The sequence below is a fragment of the Copidosoma floridanum genome, unplaced genomic scaffold (genome assembly GCF_036245765.1).
Source record: "Copidosoma floridanum isolate Cflo_tuat_1 unplaced genomic scaffold, Cflo_Japanese_pri ptg000013l, whole genome shotgun sequence".
Lineage (NCBI taxonomy): Eukaryota > Metazoa > Arthropoda > Insecta > Hymenoptera > Encyrtidae > Copidosoma > Copidosoma floridanum.
This window is the reverse complement of record NW_028321890.1, coordinates 3,682,875-3,703,575: the sequence shown is the minus strand read 5'-3', so window position 1 is coordinate 3,703,575 and position 20,701 is coordinate 3,682,875. Positions and strand designations below refer to the sequence as shown.

The following is a 20,701-nucleotide window of genomic DNA, read 5'->3' as shown; positions in this document are numbered from 1 at the left end:
ATTAAGATATGCATAGCTTAAATATGTCACTTTTTAAAAGTATTTGTCATACAGAGCGCTAATGATTGAGTCTTTATTCATACTCATATTGTTTAATTTTTCTTATGAATTTTATTAAGTATAAAATGAGTAATATCTCCACGAGTTATGATTCCTTTTTTAGATTTATGCAACACGATAAAAATTCTAATACAATTTCTTGAGTCAACATATTGCGTTTGAGAAAGAATCCAAATTTATGTTAAAAATCAACCTTGACCAAAGCCACAATAAAATTTTTTTTTGTAATTGCATTAAGGGACTAATAATGTTGTTCCAATTATACTAGTTTATCTAGCGTGAGAAAGATAATACAGAACAGGCAAGACAAAATAAAATTTTGAGCTGTAATAAGTTGCTGGGAAATATAACTTTATACTTTGGATAACGTTTGGGAAACCAGCTAATCCATTAAGTCATAAATGCTGTTGCATAATTTGTAGTTTTTTTCGAGAACAAAGATTATAGACCGGGCAAAGGAGTTTTTTTCGCAAAAAATATTGCGGGATTTAATTTGTTGACGGATTTAGGAGCCTTAGATAGTCAGCATCAGACGTACATAGATTTTTACAACTGAATTTGTTTGAAAGACTTTTTTATAGAGTACTTAAGGGGGAACAACGGAGTTCTTTGGTTATGGCTCTATTTCTGTTAATTGTACTCCCAAGTGCCTGTGGAAGAAGTTGTAGAAATTCCAAAGACGTACAAAATGAGCTGCGTTGGTTGGAAAACCGTTTTATAGTTTACTTGAAAATTGCCAAAAACTAATAAAACAGTAATTTAAAAATTTTTTTTACAATTAATAAACAATTAATCCTTACGGTCTAAGATATTTCTTAAACTGTGGCTCTTGCACAGTGTGATAAGTCCTCCAAAAATAAAATTTGTACGTTCAACCGTTCTTGCAAAATTGCAATTTTTTAATAGAAAAGTGGTTATTTGTAAATTAATTGCTAGAGGCCATCCTACAGCATCCAACGAGTGCCCACCTCATCACAGGTTGTTAGTTTAGAATTTTACTTTACATTTCTCATTTACAGTTTTTCAATTTTTGCAATTGTTTAATGATAAAATGATCTGCGAAAAACCGCTTAACTGCAAATTTAAAATAAGCAACAATCTAAGTGCAATCTCTACCGGTTTTTTTTTACGAAAAGCTTGATTTTTTTTTATTTAAAAAAATTTCAAGTTTAACGACCCTGGGAAGCCAAGATAATTTTTTTTTTTTCATTTAATTCTCACGACTTTGTTAATTTAAGTGATCAGTTGATTTTTGGATATGTTATTCTTAAATATCTATAAATTATGGAAAAAAATTTTTGATTGTTATTGACTGCTGTTGTCTTTTGCAACAACAAAAAGTGATTTAGAAGTGAGAATTAGTATTGTGGCGGCCATTCGGATAGAGCTTCAAGGGAACCCCCAGCTCTGCAGCTTCATGATCGCAATCTAATTACACACGCTCAAAACTGCCTGCGGTTAAAAAATTATCAATATCTTGGCTTCCCTAAGTTGGAGAACAACTTTTGAGATAGCTCGAGCAGATGAATCGTTTGGCCTACTTTATCAAGCCTTTTGAGATTTCTTACTGTCAAAAAAAAGGACATTTCGAAAGATTGTTGTCCAACATGCATTTACGGCACGTTTCTATTGATACACCTCAACTTTGACTGGACTAACTTTTTCACTTGAAGACTTATACTTAACAATGAAGTGATTATCATAATAATGCTAATGATAATCGATAGTTTTCTCACAAAATTGTTATTTTCCGATTTATACTTCCAAGGTTTCTAAAGCAATTATTGCATAACAGTTAAATATTGTATACTATTTTAAGTGCAGCTGCTGTGACAAGACATACAAATATTTCAATGCACAAACAAGTATTTGTTATCAGCACCAAATCAGTAGTGAACATTTTGATTCGTACGCACTGTAAAATAGTGTGGGGGGAACGACTCTACGTCTATGTTGCCTTGGAGCTCGTAAACATAAATACGCAGCAAACCTACCTTTTCTTTTTTCCGTTCTATCAGTATCATACTGTGCCTGTACCTATTAAGCAAAACCATGGAGAATCAAGTTTTCCGTTATACCCTTGGTAAGGGCTTAATCTAGAATGTCTACGCAATGCTGAATGGTAACTCTGTGAACTTCAACAGTGATAATTCTTGCAAAGCGGCCAATCTAGGAGTAACTTTCCTTAGATTTAAAAGTCTTTGATAATAATATCAAAGGTAAATGAAGAGGAAACTTTGGGTCGAGCTGGCTTGTATAACAAGCGTCCTCAGCTCAAAATCCTCAAGGGGTCACTACGTTAATAGTAGTATAGGTTGGGTGCACCCGAGTAATCTCTAGCTGAAGGAAATAAGCGCCATTTTCTCTACATACGATGACCTTCTCTAGCTTTTACTTGCAGAAAGGCGCGTGTGTAAGAACAGCACTTGAGCAATAATCCAGGGCTTGGCTTAATCGCCTGGCTGCGAGGCAAAGTCTTTATAACCTCTCCAGAATTGTAAGCTTACTCGAACAATGGGAGAATGAATGGCCCGTTGGGAGCCCGGATCACTAGTTTGGGAAATAAAACAAAATTAACATAATTTTTTTAGTTTAATATTGTTTTTTTTTAACTCAGAAGTTCGTATATTTTAGCAAAGCAGATTTCCTATAGATTACTAAATATTTACTTATTATTAATTTTTAGAACGAAGTTCTTTATGTCGCGTTACTCGGGGGGCTGGAATTTTAAAACTGACAGATTTTTTTTTTTGGAAACGAAAGTGGTTTTACCCAAAGTCTCTGCCTTTCAAGTTTCCCCCCTTACCCCGTTTCCCCCACCGACTATTCTCTACACACTTCCCCTCTCACCACTATATATGTATATCTGTCAACCGTGCCGTGTTAATCTTCTGCACACCTTTACCCACAATTCCCCCTTACACTCCCAAGCAATTAATTTTCAAACCAATTACAATTTTATTTTCCCACAATAACTTTTATTTTACTTTGAATTTTTTCTTTTACAATTCTATAAAAAAGAAGAAAAAAAAAAAAAAAACATTTTCCAATAAGGAGATTTGAACCATCGACCTCCTGCACGTGAGTCCAGTACCTTACCCACTCTGCTACAAGCGCTGCCAACTATGGAAGATCCGTTTCTTGTACTTATCGTGCAGTTCGTAACTATAATATTCCATCTTTATATGCATTCACTGATACTACATTTAATTCATGATAAATTGTGTATTTGTGTTCAAAAAAAAAAAAAAAAATGCATTTGATGCATAAAATACCGACCGATTTTTATTAAACCTAAGGTTTTTTTTGGCATTACAGTAATACTAATAATTGCTGTTACAAATAAATAATTTTATAAACAAATTATTAAAATAAACATATACGATAGAGTTGCACAACGTATCAATGGTTTTTAAGATTTTGAATTCGACTAACTAATTGTGTTACAATGTCACATAATTATATAAATTGAAAAAAAAAAAAAGAGGGAATGAAAAAAAAAAATAAATATAAAAATAAGAAAGAAATTAAATAAAGGAAATACAAAAAAATGTAATAAAATGAAATATGAAAGAAAATAAAACAAGAAATGAAAAAAAAAAAAATATTAAAACAAGAAATAAAGAAAAAAATGAAAAAAAATGTAATAAAATAAAATATGAAAAACAAACAAAAAATAAAACAAGAAATAAAGAAAAAAAAAAAAAAAATGAAATAAAATAAAAAACAACAAACCAGGGGGGGATAAATGAATCATGGGACCCACGGTAAGAACGAAGTTCTTCAAACATGAGATGAGTATAGACATAATTTCTCAGGTAACAAGGGGGTCGCCAGACCCACAGGAAGAACGAAGCTCTGTAAACGTTAGTACTGCATTCATGTTGTTTACTAAAACAAACACTTGAAAAACGAATAAAAAAAAAAAAAAAAAAGTAGTTTACTACTCACGATGGTTGAACTTCGTGAGTACTGTATTTATGCACGACGTTCTCACGAAGTTCAACCATCGTGAGTAGTAAACTACTTTTTTTTTTTTTTTTTTTTTTTTTATTCGTTTTTCAAGTGTTTGTTTTAGTAAACAACATGAATGCAGTACTAACGTTTACAGAGCTTCGTTCTTCCTGTGGGTCTGGCGACCCCCTTGTTACCTGAGAAATTATGTCTATACTCATCTCATGTTTAAAGAAGTTCGTTATTACCGTGGGTCCCATGACCCATTTATCCCCCCTGGTTTGTTGTTTTTTTTAATTTTACTATGGATAAATAATTGCTTATGCACCTTACTAATTTTTGAAAAATTTTTAAGGATTAAAAAAAAAATTTTTTGAACTGTATAAAACCAATAATTGATTTTCAGTGCGTCTTATTCTTTCACAATATCACAACTCAAGGGACAATCACTGGCATGTATTACTCTCCTATTGAAGAAAGTGGTACTACAGAGTTGTTTTTCTTAACCTTATACATACAGATATATTTTGGGTATTATGTATGGACTAGGAAAATATGCAAAGTGGGAATTAAGCCTATGTGACATGTCAGTGTGACGTTAAAGATGTAGGCCAGCCTTCGTATTCTCTATATTGTATTGTACCGTAATGTATTTCTTATAAGTGTTTATTTACCAGAAATTTTAAACCATTATTACAAATTTACAAAACATTACAGTATTATTCGAAACTACGCATAATCCTATTGTCTGCCATGTAATTTCATAGAAGTATAACTACATTCTTGGGTACCCAAGCACCGACTGTCCCCTGTTTTTCTATGGCACTGTAAACATCTTGATAAATAACTCATTCACTATAAATTTACTTTATTTCTACCTATTCTTTGTAAATACTATACATAATGTAAGTAACAATGTCACTGTTGTGTGATGTTAGCATACCTGTACAATATCAAAAATTCAGAGTCAATATTTATTCCAGTTTAGATTATGGTATTTTGAAGCATTACGATAATTTATACTCCCTTTTATAGAAAGTACCTAGAACTGGTCAATATGTAAGAATCATTCTCACTTTTAATGTTCAGATGGCTATAGCTTTGTGGGAGCTTTGAGTCATCACCAATAATAATGATTCTATGCACTACGTCCATTTCATCCATTTCAAACTTAACAATAATTTTAAGGTAAAGAATATCATTTAAAAATTGTATTGATCTCTTTGATAATATTCTGTGGGTGATACTTTGAAGTCAAGTCGATAATACTCTAAAGGTACACTGCTTTATTAGAAATACTTTCCTTGCTTCTTTAATATCTAATAAATAGGGAAAATAATTACTACAACGATACTAGAGCTACCATTATCAAAGACCCTAGTATTTAGCGTGACTGGTGCGAGCGCATCTACATGACTTATTACTACGCAAGGAAATAAGTATAAGCAAGAGTGCTTAAAAATATCAGACTATTTAGAAGTAGTTCTACATAAGCATACTTTTTCTGATCTAGAGCTGTGTATCCAAGACGACCAAGAAATATATCATAATTCTTAAAAGTTTTTTGAGGTCTCGCGTAAAAGCACTTCTTTTTACAAACATGTAAGTAGGTTGATTAAAATACTTAAGAACGTTGTACCAATAACTAGTAAGAGAAGAATCTCTATTAGATCACATGGAGTTAAGCTATAATCTCGCATCAAAATCATACTCGTCTAGAGTGACGTAAAGAGATGCAAGTTTAAGGGTTCAGAAAAGAATCGACTGAAAAATTATGCTAGATAATACGTAAACTGCAAATCATCATACTGTTAAAAAACTTATTTATGATGTGTCTAAATAATTATTTTTCAATAGCTTGGTCATTTTATCTACCATGGTTGCTCTTCTATCTGAATAACACTGAAAAATAGTTCTATAATAAATTCAAATAAGACATTATTAATGAATAAAACTGTACTTAAAAGGTTTGATAAGATCAATAAATATAATTTGCTTCAAAATTAAACGTTGTGAGCAAATAAAACTCTTTAAAAAAAAAAAAATTAATCATAAGAATCTTAACCGATGTTTTTTACAGATAGAAAGATAGCTTGGGTCTTCAAATTTTTTTTTTTTTTTCTTTGTTTTCATCTTAAGATATTTAAATTTATTGGGTGAAAGAATGACATAAATTCGAATGCTTTTTTTCAGTAATTTTTAAGTCTTACGTTAATTATGAATTTAGAGAAAATGCTATTCCATAAGATAAATAATAAGATGGTATATTTGAACTAAAATAAATTTATTTTAAAGATTATAAAGTTTAATTTCAATACTATAAATGATTAATAGTATCATACAAAGTGATAAGCAAACCTTATAAAAATGTTTGTTTTTCAAAGATTAAGAATAAATTGTGTTCGGTTTATACTCATAAAGGTACATTTTAATTGAAACATTTAAATTATTTTTATATCTTCTTACGATTAATTTTCTTTATTTTTTTTGACAGTTTCTCTTTCTTGGACATCATGAGATAAAATTTACTATTTGCATATCAGATAGTGCATCAGACCATCATTCAAAGCTGCTCCACTTAAACAATGGATATCTTAGTCACTGACTCATTTCTATGGTAAATTTGATTAGACCATGAATCTAACAAGTATTTATGCAGGTGCTTCCTTTTAAACATAGGTTAATTTTTAGGACTTTTTTAATAATATCTGGAATTACAAAAAAAAAAGCAAAGCATAGGGGAAAAAGTTTTCTGGTAATTTTATCACTTTATCAGTTCTTACACTTGACTTTACTTTTAATTAAGATACAATGTCTTTCAAGTAAGCAGTGATGTATATTCAGTGTACTAACACCTTGATACTTCGTACTAGTGATACAATTTGATACTTCATTAACTCTGGGCCTAACATTTTCGAAGTTCATGGTAAAAGTGGTAAGAGGATGCAGGTCATATTATGGTGTACTACTTACCGAATTTTATTAAAAAACAAGTAATAGTAAAGTTTTAAATAAATACTCTTATGATTGAATAATTTATAAATAAACTGTGTAGGACTGTTCTATAAGTATATTTCAAGTAACACATCGTCGTAATGGTTTTTAAGGCCTCTTATTTCAAATTTGATAAACAAATCATCTTAAAATGTTAAATAATTATATAATTAATTTATCAAATTCATTAATACATGATGAAAAAAAAATCTATATACACATCTATAGAGTTGCACATAATTTTCGTGGTGTTTAAGGGTACTTATTTTAAATTTCATAAGCAAATAATGGCAAAATGTCATTAAATAACTAAATAAGTAATTCATTTATTGATATGTATATACATACATCTGAACTTCTGCGTGAATTAGAGTTAATTCTAAGTGAACTAAGCTTACTTTTAGCCTACATTGATAATTACACGAGTAATGTTGTTATTTTGTCTACTCAATTTGTTAGTGGAGGGTTGTCGTGCGTAGCGTGCCAGGGCGCGTCAGCTCCACTAGTATATACACATATATATAATTCTGTGTGAATTTTATTTCAAATAGTTTTTGAATGCCCGTTTAAAGTTTTTTTGGCTCTTACATGGTGGCCCTATCTGTCATCAATTATGAACTACGGCCGCAACAGGCTTCTTAAGACATTACTTTCCTATCTGATAGTTGTCTTTGTGAGGAGAAGTAATTTTGAGTGCTACGTAGAAAATACGTGTATTTAATCCTGAGGTTAATTTTTCTCGTGTTGCAACGTGTCAATGATGTGAATGTTAATATTTTGTGATAGTGATTTTCTGTAGTTGCAAAGTGCGTTTTAATATTAAGTTTGTACGTGTTATTTATAATTACGTCAATAATTTTAGAATCTATTTGTTTTTTAAACTTGGTTTAAATGAGTTAAGGCCCTTGGAGTCAATATTAAGAAAGTCAAAGGAATTAATGGAAAAACAATTGACTAAATCTTGTCATGATGTAAAACAAAGTTTTAATCCTCTCAAAGTACATAAATGTGCCACAGTACAAACGAGTGCATATTTCGCCACCCCAAATTGATGACAGACGGCGCCAACATGTGAGAGCTAAAAAAAACCTCAAACGGGCATTCAAAAACTATTTGAAATAAAATTCACAAAGAATTATATATATGTGTACATACTAATGGGGCTGACGCTCCCCTGCGTGCTCAGCGCGACAACCTCCCACTAACAGATTGCGTACACAAAATAACAACATTACTTGTGTGATTATCAATGCAGGCTGAGAATGAGTTCACAACAGCAGAGAACGTGACTCACACAGGAGCTTATAAAACAGATGATAACATGAATATTAATGTTTTAATATAATTTTGAAATAATATCAGAAGGTCTTTAACCACACGAATTAAAATTAAAAATAAATGCTATAGTAATGTTAATACAAAATTTAATTATATCATACAGCCACAGAAAATTAAACGTTGCTTTATCAAGAATTAAGAATCCAAAAAGAATTTTTATTCAAATTGAATCTGAAAATAAATCAGAAATTAAAAATATTGTTGAGCAAGAAATTTTTTAGCAATTAAGAAATATGGAACTTCAAAAATCGTTACATTTAAACAGACATAAGTTAATTCATAGAAACCATGAATGAAAAATATGTGGAAACTGAGGAAAGGGTTTTAGAAGAACAGACGTTAAGATATCTTGATGTTATGTAACAAACTTAATCTTGAGTTTTTGAATTATGAATAGTCTTTTCACTTTACTCAAGACAGTAGGACTAAATAATTATAAAGAGGAAAGATTATTGTAGTATCAAATAAAATATCTTGTTTAATCATTGCTTTAATAGTTGCTTTAATTTGTTATCATATAGACTTAAAGTAGGTAAAAATATTCCTCCTCGTTAACGAGAATGGAATTCTTGTTATTTAGAAATCTTTGCACAAATTATGCACAACAAAATTTGCAACCTTTGTATTTTAAGATACTACTGTTTCAATTCAGTAACAAAAACTTGGCTGAATTTGAAAAAAGTCAAAATAATTTAACAATAGGTTGACAACCATATTGTCTTCTCAGGCCTCTGAGTGTTTTTTTCTGAAACTAGTTTTAAATCCCACTAATGGAGCAGATTCTTTTAAAATCTTACAAACAGTTGACAGAATGCTTTAATGTACATTTATTAACGCTGCTATTGTTGAAGGTTTAGTAAAGTACGATCTCAAAATTTATAATATTTTTGAAGAAGCATGTAACGTTACGCTGCCATGACAATTGAGAAATTTTTTGCGTGGTTGCTAATGTCTGAAAATGTTTCAGGCAAAAGTAATAGAAAAATTTGGCAGTTGTTTTATCAAATAATTTATAAATGATAAGAAAGTAATGCTTTACTAGAGCTAAATAACATTTTTAAATGAATAGAGAACTCGAAAAAATTACCAGAAAAGCCTTTGGCTGACAAAACGTTTTTAAATCGTCATTAAATATTCAAAAAGAAAAAATACATAGATGAGATTATTTCTAAGAAAGAAGTGGAAAGTGGCTTGAGAGGGCTAGAAAAAATATTTGACCGTTGCTCAGACAATGTGTTTAGAAATTTTGAATAGGCTAAGGTCAATTTGTAAAGTATAGAAAAAGCTTAGAGGGTGGGGATCAAGAAAATATTTTCACTCAAAATTAAATCATAACCAACATATTTTCACCTCATTTAGGGATGCAACTGAAAGTAGTTTGTGGTAGTTGTTTAAAAGGGCGAGGGAAGCTTATTGGGTTAATAACTATAGGATTATATAATAGTAAGGGAAGCTGAGGTAAAGCTTAACGAGAATTTTACCCAATAAAAGTAAAGGAAAACTTGATAGCATCTCTTCTTATTAAGAGAAACGGCTATGGGTGGAGTGGTGAGAAGCCAAGGGGTGCTTTTTAAAATCTAGTTGTGGGTGTCAGGGGGGTTTGAGAGAAGGGGTTTTATAGGAATTTAACTTTATAAAAATGAGGTAGACACCAGGTCAACGAAGGAAGGTGGCAGGGGGGTTGCACGGAATGGCCCTCCAAAATCAGTACCTAATTTAGTCAAGTGTTGGAAAAAATAAATCAAAATATAACAAATTAAAATAATGTTATAAGAAACCATTGTCCAAAATTGTATTTAATAAATCTTATATAGAAAAAAAGAAAATTTTAACTCCTTACAAGAGGGAACTAAGGAAGAGCTATAAAAGCGTGGGCAGACAATGAGGGGGTCCAAGCAAAAGTAAGTAACAAATTATGGGTGGTTAGGGGAGCTAAGGGGGCTAAGAAATCCGTGGAAAGAGAATGAGGAGAGGTTAGCAGACACAACAGCAAATTTGAAGCGAGGCCAGGGGAGCTGAGGTGGATTAATCGAAAATTTTGTTAGGTTTGTTTTATATTGAAACAAAAACAATTTTGCTTTGATTTGAGGTAGGACCAGGGAGTGCTGAGGGGAAAGAAGTGTAAAGAGGGCTAAAAGGTTGTTGAATAATGACAACAAGGTGGGCTGCAGGGGGGATTAAACATGGGTGAGGGGTACCAAGGAGGGATGTGGACAGACCAGCCAAAATAACTAAATTATATTTGAAGATAGATTTGTACGTACATGTTACCAGTAAAGAATTTTCTCTAACTTATGTTAATATTTGTATTATTTTACTTCTTAGGTTAACATGTTATTGCAGTTTGCTTGTATAAAAAATTTTTTAATAAAATAATATGTATTTATTTATTTGTGTTGGTTGATGTCAAGGTCTATAGAGGTTAGTAAGCGTAAGCTAGAGCTCACAAAACAAGTAGTGGGTGGTCGAAGATTGAGAAAAATTCTGTGATGTCAGTAAAGGGTATTCTGAGGGGGGCACTGGGGGCTATGGCGTTGCTGTGGTAGTGATGGTGGGGTGTTGTGGAGGGTTTGTTTGTAATATTTAATGGAATTAGTCACATAATGTAGGTATGTCTATGTTTATCCTTATATTATAAAATTGTTATGGTAATGCTCTCCACACTATGTCTTATCAAGATTTTTACTACCTCCTTCTAGTACAATAAGTAAAATCTATAGATTTTTCTATTATTACAACTAAATAAAAATTTTCGTTTTTTTTTCTTTGTGGATACTGCTCGCTTCTTCTGACTGCCATCAAAGATTTTTCGCAAACTTCACTTTTCCCATTTGACATTTAAAACTTCAACCACCACTATGATACTCCACAGCAACGTTAGTAAAAATTCGATGAATTTATTTGTTAGTGTTTATCAACAACACTAGTAAATATTTTCTACCTCAATTACTGCAACGCATTTAATACTATTGCTGTCTTCCTGCTTCGAATGGTTCTATTATTTTTTAACTGCCCACGGCAAACAACTTGATTTCTCATTGACTCACAAAAACTCTTAACCACGTATGCTTTAGCTCATTGCAACCTTAAAAATAACTCGTACCTAAGCACAAGCAAGGTATCTCACGGAATTTTTCAAAATTATTTAATATGTATATATATATGAAAGTAAAATTTACATAGTCACACATTTTCACATTGCCATAGCTTTTTTTTCGTTAAAAAGTATGTGCATATATATATTTGTCTTTCAACTATTACACATTACGTTGATTACTGGATTAAGCTATTATGTTTTATGGACCTTACTTGTGCTCTTTTCATGCAAAAATAACAAATTTGATTAAAAATTATGATATAAAAATAAGCACAATTAGAAAAAAAGAGATCTACTTTGATTGGGGCTTTATCTTATCACCCAAAATTTTAGATAATTAAGAATACGTGTTAGCAGTATACAAGGGGGCTATAACCTCTACTGGTATTTATACGTTTATCTATTTCTGTCTTTTTTCTCATGTTTTCTTGTCATTTTTTTCTCTTAGCAAATTAGTAACTTTAAAAAAAACTTTACCTTAGCACGAGTTTCTAAATTATTCTTCTAAACTTAGCCGCACTACGTAACAAGTGATGAACAAGCATATAATATTGGCACCAGTATAAATATTATACGTATCTACCCCAGTACGACCACTGGACCTATGGAAACGTACAAATCCATAGCTGAGGGACCTTTCTATGATTACTTTTAAGGAGAAGCAAGCCCTATAATCACTGTACGTTTATAGGTTGACAAAATACTTTTTCGTATCTCAAGGTTTTTTTAAATAATATTTTAAATGTGTTTATAATTTTTTCATAATTTTTTAAATGCTTACTACGCTATTAATACAAAAAAAGTATTTGTTACATAAGCACCATTTAACTTAAGCTAACTTACGATTTTTCGGGCTGCAAATGAACTCTAGTGGTGGTAGCGCTCCTGTGACAAAAAATACAATTTTTTCCTTTAGAGCAGAAAATAAACTTTTCATTATATTCTACAGAAAAATATTTCCCAAGCACTTTTACAACAAGTAACTAGTACTTGATGTCAACAACTCCGGCCACTCACCAGAGTTTATTACTACTTATACAAACAACTGTTTTTTCCGTGCATAACTATTTTTCTTTTGGACACATAGTAATAAATGGAAACAAAGTGGGACCATGGGCACATAACAGTTCTTAGTTGCTTTGACACGAAAAACGTTGTTCACGATTAGAACAAAATGTACAGAAACTTGTTTTCTAACATATGAGTTGTTTTTTGCACTTATGGTAGTAAATATACTGTTCTTTATCTTATTCATATAAACTTAAGATACTTGTACTTAGTTCTAAAATTAGACATATTAAAAATAAAAGCTTAGTGTCCATACCACTAACATTTTTTTTTGCTTCATTATACAATCTGTATTTTTTTTCTTACAATATTCTACTATAAAATCAACTACAACATTTGTTTCAAAGACAATTTTTTACAATCCAGAATATTTAAAAACTTTTTATGAATTTTCCATGAAGCTTTCCTTTCACAATTATTACCTAATAAAAAACTTTGGCGAAAAAATTAAAAAATAAAAGAAAAAGAGCAGTAAGACAAAGTAAGAGAAAAAATAATAAGAAGAACCAAAAAAAGACAACGATTACCATTACACGTAGTTACGAAAATTAAAAGCTTATTGAAAATAAGGTTTTTTTGGAAACACTTTTGGCGTGCTTATGCTGTGCAAATAAAAAATAAAAAAAATTGTAACGTTCGATAATTATGCGTGTTAAATCAAGTGGTTATTAAAAATATAGCCTGTTTACATTGTTTATAAATTTAAACTAGGAGTGGAGATTTCGGGAAAAAGTACTTTTTCCAAAATAAAATAGTTGTTCATTGGTAATAGAGCTAAGACATTCAGGTTTTGTACATAAAGCTTTTCGCAAATTATTTACGATAATATATAATATCACTATCTCATACAAAGTACTACAAAAAATTATTTTGTTGACCCATAAACGTAAAGTGATTACAAGGTTCACGGCTTTAGTGACTATGTTAGAAAATTTAAGTTTTAGTTACTTGTATGCATCTTCTTGAGGGCGATCATTTAAAGGTTTCTCAGCTTTTGCCCCGTATGTTGCCTTAGGTCCAGCGACCGTTCTGCAGCAGATACGTATGATATATATACTATGATATGTATACAACATTATCTATTTGTTCATTAAGTAAGAACGTTATAAAGTTGCCCTTAGGTGGTGTTTGTTTAAATAAACGATTAACTGAGTGAGAAAAATGCCAAAAAAAGATTAGTAAAGGACAGAATAATACAAATATATGAATACCACACTAGGAGTTAGCCCCGTACTGACTCCAAGCACCAATCCTTTATTATCTAAAATGTTAGGTGATAAAATAAGGCCCCAATCAAAGTACATCTTTTTTTTCTAACTCTGCTTGCTTCTATTTGATAATTTTCAATTAAATTCGTTGTTTTTTCATTGAAAACCCGAAGCAAGATCCAAGAAGTATCAAGTGATAATCGTAATGTGTTATAGTTAAAAGACAAATATAGCTATTAACTTATGAAAAAATAGTAATTTATTCATTTTATTTGCATGTACATTAAATAACCTAATTTCTGAGGATCCCGCCATTTTTAATAAGCGATGGTTTTTTAAAAAAAGTAAATAAAATGTAGAAGAAGACAGGAAAATATGTCAAATGTTATGCTTCAAAAATCAACGAAAACTTATTGTTAAAGGAAACAAATTAAAAAAGACAACAACAAAATAGTAGCCGTTCTTTACGGCCTACAAGTGAATCTACTTAAGTGTGACAGCCTGAAGAAGATGCAACTGAATATACGAGTAGAGTATTAAAAAATATTAGAATAGTAGCATTAGTTGAATATTGCTATGCATGTTGGTAATAACAACTACTTATTATATATTTAATTATAGTTATGAATTTTTGATTGAGTGCTATTCAGAAAATCTTACATAACGACTGCATAGACAAATTTCAGAAACAACAGAAAAGTATTGAATAAAATAATCCAAAAATACCATCAACACCTGAAAATATATATGACTGATATAATTGCTTCATTTCTACTGGAAATTTTCATAAACAATTATTTGACCTTTATGGACCAAGTGTGATCTCCACGGTATCTGTATACAGTTGTAAGATAATGCAGAGATTCAGAAAAGGTGTGGCTCACTGAGTAAAGAAGATGATGATAATGTAATAAAATAATAATCTTTGCATGTATTAAAAACTAATACAGCGAATATCAAGCATTAAAAAAAAAAGGAAATAAGAATGATCTTATTATAAAAACTTAAGGTAACCAAAAAAAACTGTAGTTTTGCTTTTCCTGCTTTGACCAAAAGTTCTATATTATCATTATAACCAATGATACGATAAACTCTCAACATACACACGTAAGCAAGTAAAGCAAATTCTATATTTGTATCGCACATACAAAAAACATCAAGAATAACGAAAAACAATGATGTAATACATGATGATGTACAGCATCAAATGACACTACGGAGCATTTAATTTTTACAATTCAGGTCATAAAATTGAAATAAAATAGAATGATCAATATAATAAATAACAAAATAATACAACTGGTATTAAAAAATGTTTATGAAGAACAATAAAAAATCATGATCTATTGAGATCTTGGAGTCTTGCACTGACTCTAACTCAAATACGATATAAAACAGCTATGCAAGATACAATAGGATGGCTTCCTGTTATATCAACAATTGAATGTGTGCTACAAATTTTTTCATTACAAAATTAAAGAAAAATAACGTGGAGTAAAGAGATTGCACACTTTTTAAAATATCACTTTAGATAATAGCTATGATTTTTTATTAAGTTTCCTCCAAAATATGTTCAATGACTACTGCATAATTAAATATTACTTAGAATACAAATACATAAGTAATATACTTTAAACATATCATCAAAACACTTTTAAAAAAACGTGAATAATGTTATCAGTTTATTTCAGATGGAGATTGTCATTTACAACATTGCTTGTGTACCTAGAAGAGTCAAATTTGATCCCTAGTTTATTAGCAAGCATTAAGAACTTATTGAAACCTACAGTGCAAGAGAATGCACGAATTTTCGGTAGCTCGAATGGTAGTGCGACTCTCTACTTGACAGTATGTGCTGTGTTTAATCCACACCTAAAAAGAATATTTTTCTCATTCTTACTTTTTTTTTCAAAATTTCTTGAAATAAAAGTAAACATTAATTTCCAATGTTAAGTACGTTTGCTATTAACAAAAAAGACATGAGTGGTTCTCAAAGTTTTTACTAAAAGGTGCCACTATCTATGCTTTAAAAGCGATCTATACAGCGTTGGCCACGATGGTCAAAAATTTGCTGCTGACCGCATTCATCAGAGCGCTTCTTTATCAGTGCGTCACTGCCAGCCAAGCTATGAACTATCACTGATGTATATATATGACTTATATATACCAGTGCCTATTACCTGACGACTCGGGACTCAGGGCGCTTACTGGCCACTCTGTGAATTAATAAGATGTTAATTAATAGCACAAGTGCCTATCACCCGGTGACCCGAGGCGCTTACTGGCCAGTCTATGAGTTAATAAAATCTTAAATAATAAAACTGCCTATGACCCGATGACTTGGAGCGCTTACTGGCAACTCCAATGAATAGTAAAATCCCAAATAATAACACAAACGCCTATCACCCAAGGCGCTTACTGACCACTCTATAAATTAATAGAACGTTGATTAATAACACAAGTGCCTATCACCAAATGACCCGAGGCGCTTATTGGCCACTTTATAAATTAATAAAATGTTTATTAAAAAATATTATACAGCGGTTCATAGAGTACTTAGTCGTAGAATAACTTTTAATACCAGCATTCTATTTTCTATCTTATTAAATTCATACAAAAAGTAATTTGCTTCAAAGTAAGCCTTTTCTATAATGAAAAATACTTTGAAATTTGCAATGTTTTAATAAAATAAAGTAAGATTAAAAAAAGCCATTTCTTTCCCATAGTTAGTTGCATGTTGCATTATGTAGATGTCAGAATCTAAAATGTAATTAGATTTCGAATTTGTTAGAAAATTCTATTGGAATAAGAACTGTAGTACAGTATGAAGTTTTTTAAGATACAAAATAGTGTAATCTATGTTATGATGCAGCAAGCATTAATATCTATATAATGTGTAATATCACGTTATTAATGGTTATGTAGAAATAAAAACTTAATTGCAATTCTGTAAGAGAAGTATTTTATTACATAACTAGAAAATACATAACACTGTATATCCATAAGTGCAATTATTATAAATGTTACAAATCTGTAGAATAAGCAACATTCAGAGCTATTTATTTACTCCTACTTTTATATTAATTAATATTGTTAAAAACGAAAGAACTAAAGTCACAAAGTGTTCTTGGAAATTATATTAATGGCAGAACTGACACTCACGACATCTAAGCGTGCGTTCAAAAGCTATTCTATCACGAACTAAATAACGCGGCAAATACAAACATTAAATGAATTATACATGAACTTTATTTACATCTCCCCACCCAAGAGTACAAAACTGTACAGAGTAAGTACGGTACTTACACCTTAACTATTTTCTGACACTGGTACAAGTTTTGTACTGTGGAAAAGATTGGACTCTGGCTTTTTATGTCCTGTATTTATTTTATATATTGAATTTGATGACTTTTCTATGATTTCAAAAGGACCTATTTTCAATTTATTAAGTTTTTTCCTATTGAATTGGTTCCCGTTTTCAACACACACAAAATCTCCAACTTTGAATTCAAATTGTTTTCTATTTTTATCAAATTGTTGTTTATTATTATTATATGATTCTTTTAATGAATTATTTTCTGTAGCCTTTTCACATTGTTTTAATTCTTTTGGCAAAATATCAACGTTTTTTCCTTCTAATAAATATTTTGGGGAATATCCTGTTACTGTATGTTCCGTTTCATTATATTTTTGAGTAGATTTATGAGCAATCGTTGTCCAGCTTAATTTTTAATTTTATTTTTTATTTATTTTGCTTCAAATTTTATTAACTATTGTTTAATTTAATCTTTCAATTAAACCATTAGAAAAGGGCACATTTACAGCAGTGAATATTATATTATATATATTATAGGGATATTTTTGCCTGTTAAAATTTGCCTGAGAATTTATTCCTGGGTATCGGTCAGCTAAAATCATTCCAATCTTATTATGATCCAGTAGTGATTTATTAACTAGCTTTATAAAATCGGGTGTACTTTGCGATTTTTACGTTAAAATATAGGCAAATCTTGAGAAATGGTCCACTAAATGATGCAAATAAGTTCTTAGTTGAACGTGAACCACCAAATCCTTCTATAGTGTCTATTTATGCTATTTCAAATAGGTAAGTAGCTAGTCCTAAGTGAGACGTTAAACCAAATTGAAATTTGATTCTTGATTTGTTTTTTATACAAGTTTCACAGTTGTTACAGATTTCTTAAATATTGTTATTTAAATTTTTTGCATAATAAAAAGGTACACTTTTTTTTTATTTGTTGTACTCCTAAATAACAATAACCATTATGTATTTTCAGTATAAAATTTTTGCTAAGGTCTTCAGATAGAAAGATTTTTTCCTTTTTTCCAATTTTTTTATAGTATATTGTATTTTTATGTATAATACTATTTTTGTCTTGTTTTAAATCTTGGTTGTTTTTTTGATCATTTCTTATATCCTTAAGTTCAATAAAATTCACAATTTTCAATATATATTTTGGATTATCTGACGGTTGCAATAGAGTATTTCTGCTCAAACTATCTGCTTCTAAATTATTTTTTCCTGGGGAGTTTATCACTTCGACATTAAATTGAGACAAATAATATGCAAGATCTCCAAACTCTTTATCAGTCCTAGCCTTTATGTTCATTTTCTCCTAAGGTTTATGGTCTGAGTAAACTGTCAACTTTTTCCCTATAAGCCAATGTTGCCAATATTTGACTGCCTCTTTTGTTGCTAGGCACTCCAGATAGATAGCCTTTTTCCGTTTTTGTGGATCATTCAATTTTTTAGAAAAATATGCACATGGCTTTTCCTCGCCATTCTGTTGTAACTGTTTTAATACTGCTCCTACACCTTGTTTACTGGCATAAGTATAAATTCTGATTGGAAGGTCTGGATCAAATGTTGTCAAGATTGGTTTCTTGCCAAGTAGTTCTTTTATTGCTTCAGATGATTTTTGACAGCTATCTGATCAATAAAAAGTTTGACCTTTTCTTAACAAATTCTGTAATGGATCTAATGTAATTGAAATATTTGGCACATATTTACCATAAAAATTAATTTTACCAAGAAATTGTCTTACGTTTTTTGGTGTCTTAGGGATTGAGAACTCTTTTATTGCAATTAAATTATCCTTTAGCGGGGATGTAGTATTATTTTTTATTATATGACCTAAATATTTAATGGAGTCTTGTGCAAAATTATAATTGGAAAATTTGAATTCGAATCCTTTTATTGATATTGCTTCCAACAACGATTTTAAATGTTCAATATGATCTGCAAATGTCTCCGAGAAATCCAATATGTCATCTATGTAATTAAAAGTGGAGTCAATAAGTTTATGTTTTCGTATGATACTACTCAATATCCTCTGAAATATAGCAGGGGAAGTCTTCAATCCAAAAGGTAAACAGGTCAAATGATAGTGCCCTTGTTAGGTAACAAATGCTGTTTTCGTTCGATCTTCTGTTTTTAATGGAATGGACCAAAGTGCTGAATTTATATCTAGCGTTGCGAAAAACCCGCTTTTCTTGTTTTTACGATCAAATCTTTAATAAGTGGGAAAGTTTGAGATTGTGGTACCACTTTTTTATTTAAGTTGCGAAAATCTATACAGAGCCTTGACTTCTTACCTTCATTTTTTTAAAATGCTAGTGTTACTAGAGCGGCAAAAGGACTTAAGACTCCTCTATTATATTGTTTTCTAATAATTTTGCGATTTGTTGTTCTATTTTTTTCATATCTTCAATACTGCATCCATACAGTCTTTTACTACAATATTTATCTATTAATAAATCTATATGTGCCTCATATCCTTGTAATGTGCCTATATCAAATTTATCTTAAGCAAACAGAGAGTTAAAAGAACTTATCAAGTCTTAATTCTGTGATTGTCTTTCTGTATTTAAGTGATTTATGAATATGTCAAAGTTTTTGACCACTATATTCTTATTCAAGTTTATTTTAAACAAACTATTATTTTTTATTTCAGTTTTCTCAATGAATTTTTTATTTTTATTCCTTATCTCACCTGTAAATTCAGAAATTATTTATGTATTATAGTCATTTTGATAATTACCTGCTAAGCCAGGAATTTTTTTTTAATCGTTTATTTCTTTTTTATGATTTTCAATTTTTAAGTTTTAAGTAATGTTTGGACGTTCATTTTGTGTTAAGTGAAATGCTTTTATACCGTCTGAGCCAATTAAGAAATCATAACTCAAATTTTATTTATCTATAACAAAAGCAGTCATACTCTGTTCAATATCAAAAATTTTTATTTTTATTGTAACTATTCCAATTGATTTTTTAACGCCATTAATTATTTTTAAACCTGGATTATTTTCAATATTAAAATTTGAGTTTTTTTTTTTTTAATGACAGTAACTTAGAATTAATTAAAGATACATTAGAACCTGAATCATAAATTTCCAAGGTTTCTAGAGTATCATTAAATAACAATTTAATTTTAATTAATGGCGGAACTATCAGTTTTTTGGTTTGGTTTCTTTTAATTCGGCTTCTAACTCAAAATTATTCACACTTCTTATGTGATTTTCTTTTGTCTTTCATTATTTTTATTATTAAACCAACATAAAGATTCTGGATGATAGCGAGATCCCCTGTTTTCTTTTTCACAAATTTGACAAGGTTGTAACTCATTTTTTATGTTTTTCTCTTTTTACTTATTTTCACTATTTTCTATTTTCTTTTCTGGAATCTTTTGTTAGTTTTTATCAAATGTTTCAAGCCTCTAAGGCTATTAAACAAATCTTCAGTTTCTTTTTAACAGTATCTATCAATTTTATCTGCTATGAAACTTGGTAGACCTATAACTATTAGATCAATCAATGTGGTTTTGTTCATAAATTTATTTATTTCAAGCAATAATTTTTCTTTTCTCAATGCATAATCTAGTAAGTGCCCTGCCTGTATTTAAATAACATTGCATACCTGACCAGTGTCCAACCTTTATCCACATAAGTCTCACAAAACAGTTTC

The 20,701-nt window shown here is 30.1% G+C and overlaps 1 protein-coding gene across 1 annotated transcript in view; it reads right to left on the bottom strand.

The window, feature by feature from the left end:
• Positions 1-20,701, bottom strand: part of LOC106637469 (immunomodulatory peroxidase) — a 412,315-nt gene that overhangs the window by 128,322 nt on the left and 263,292 nt on the right. The gene's annotated exons all lie outside the window — the stretch shown is intronic.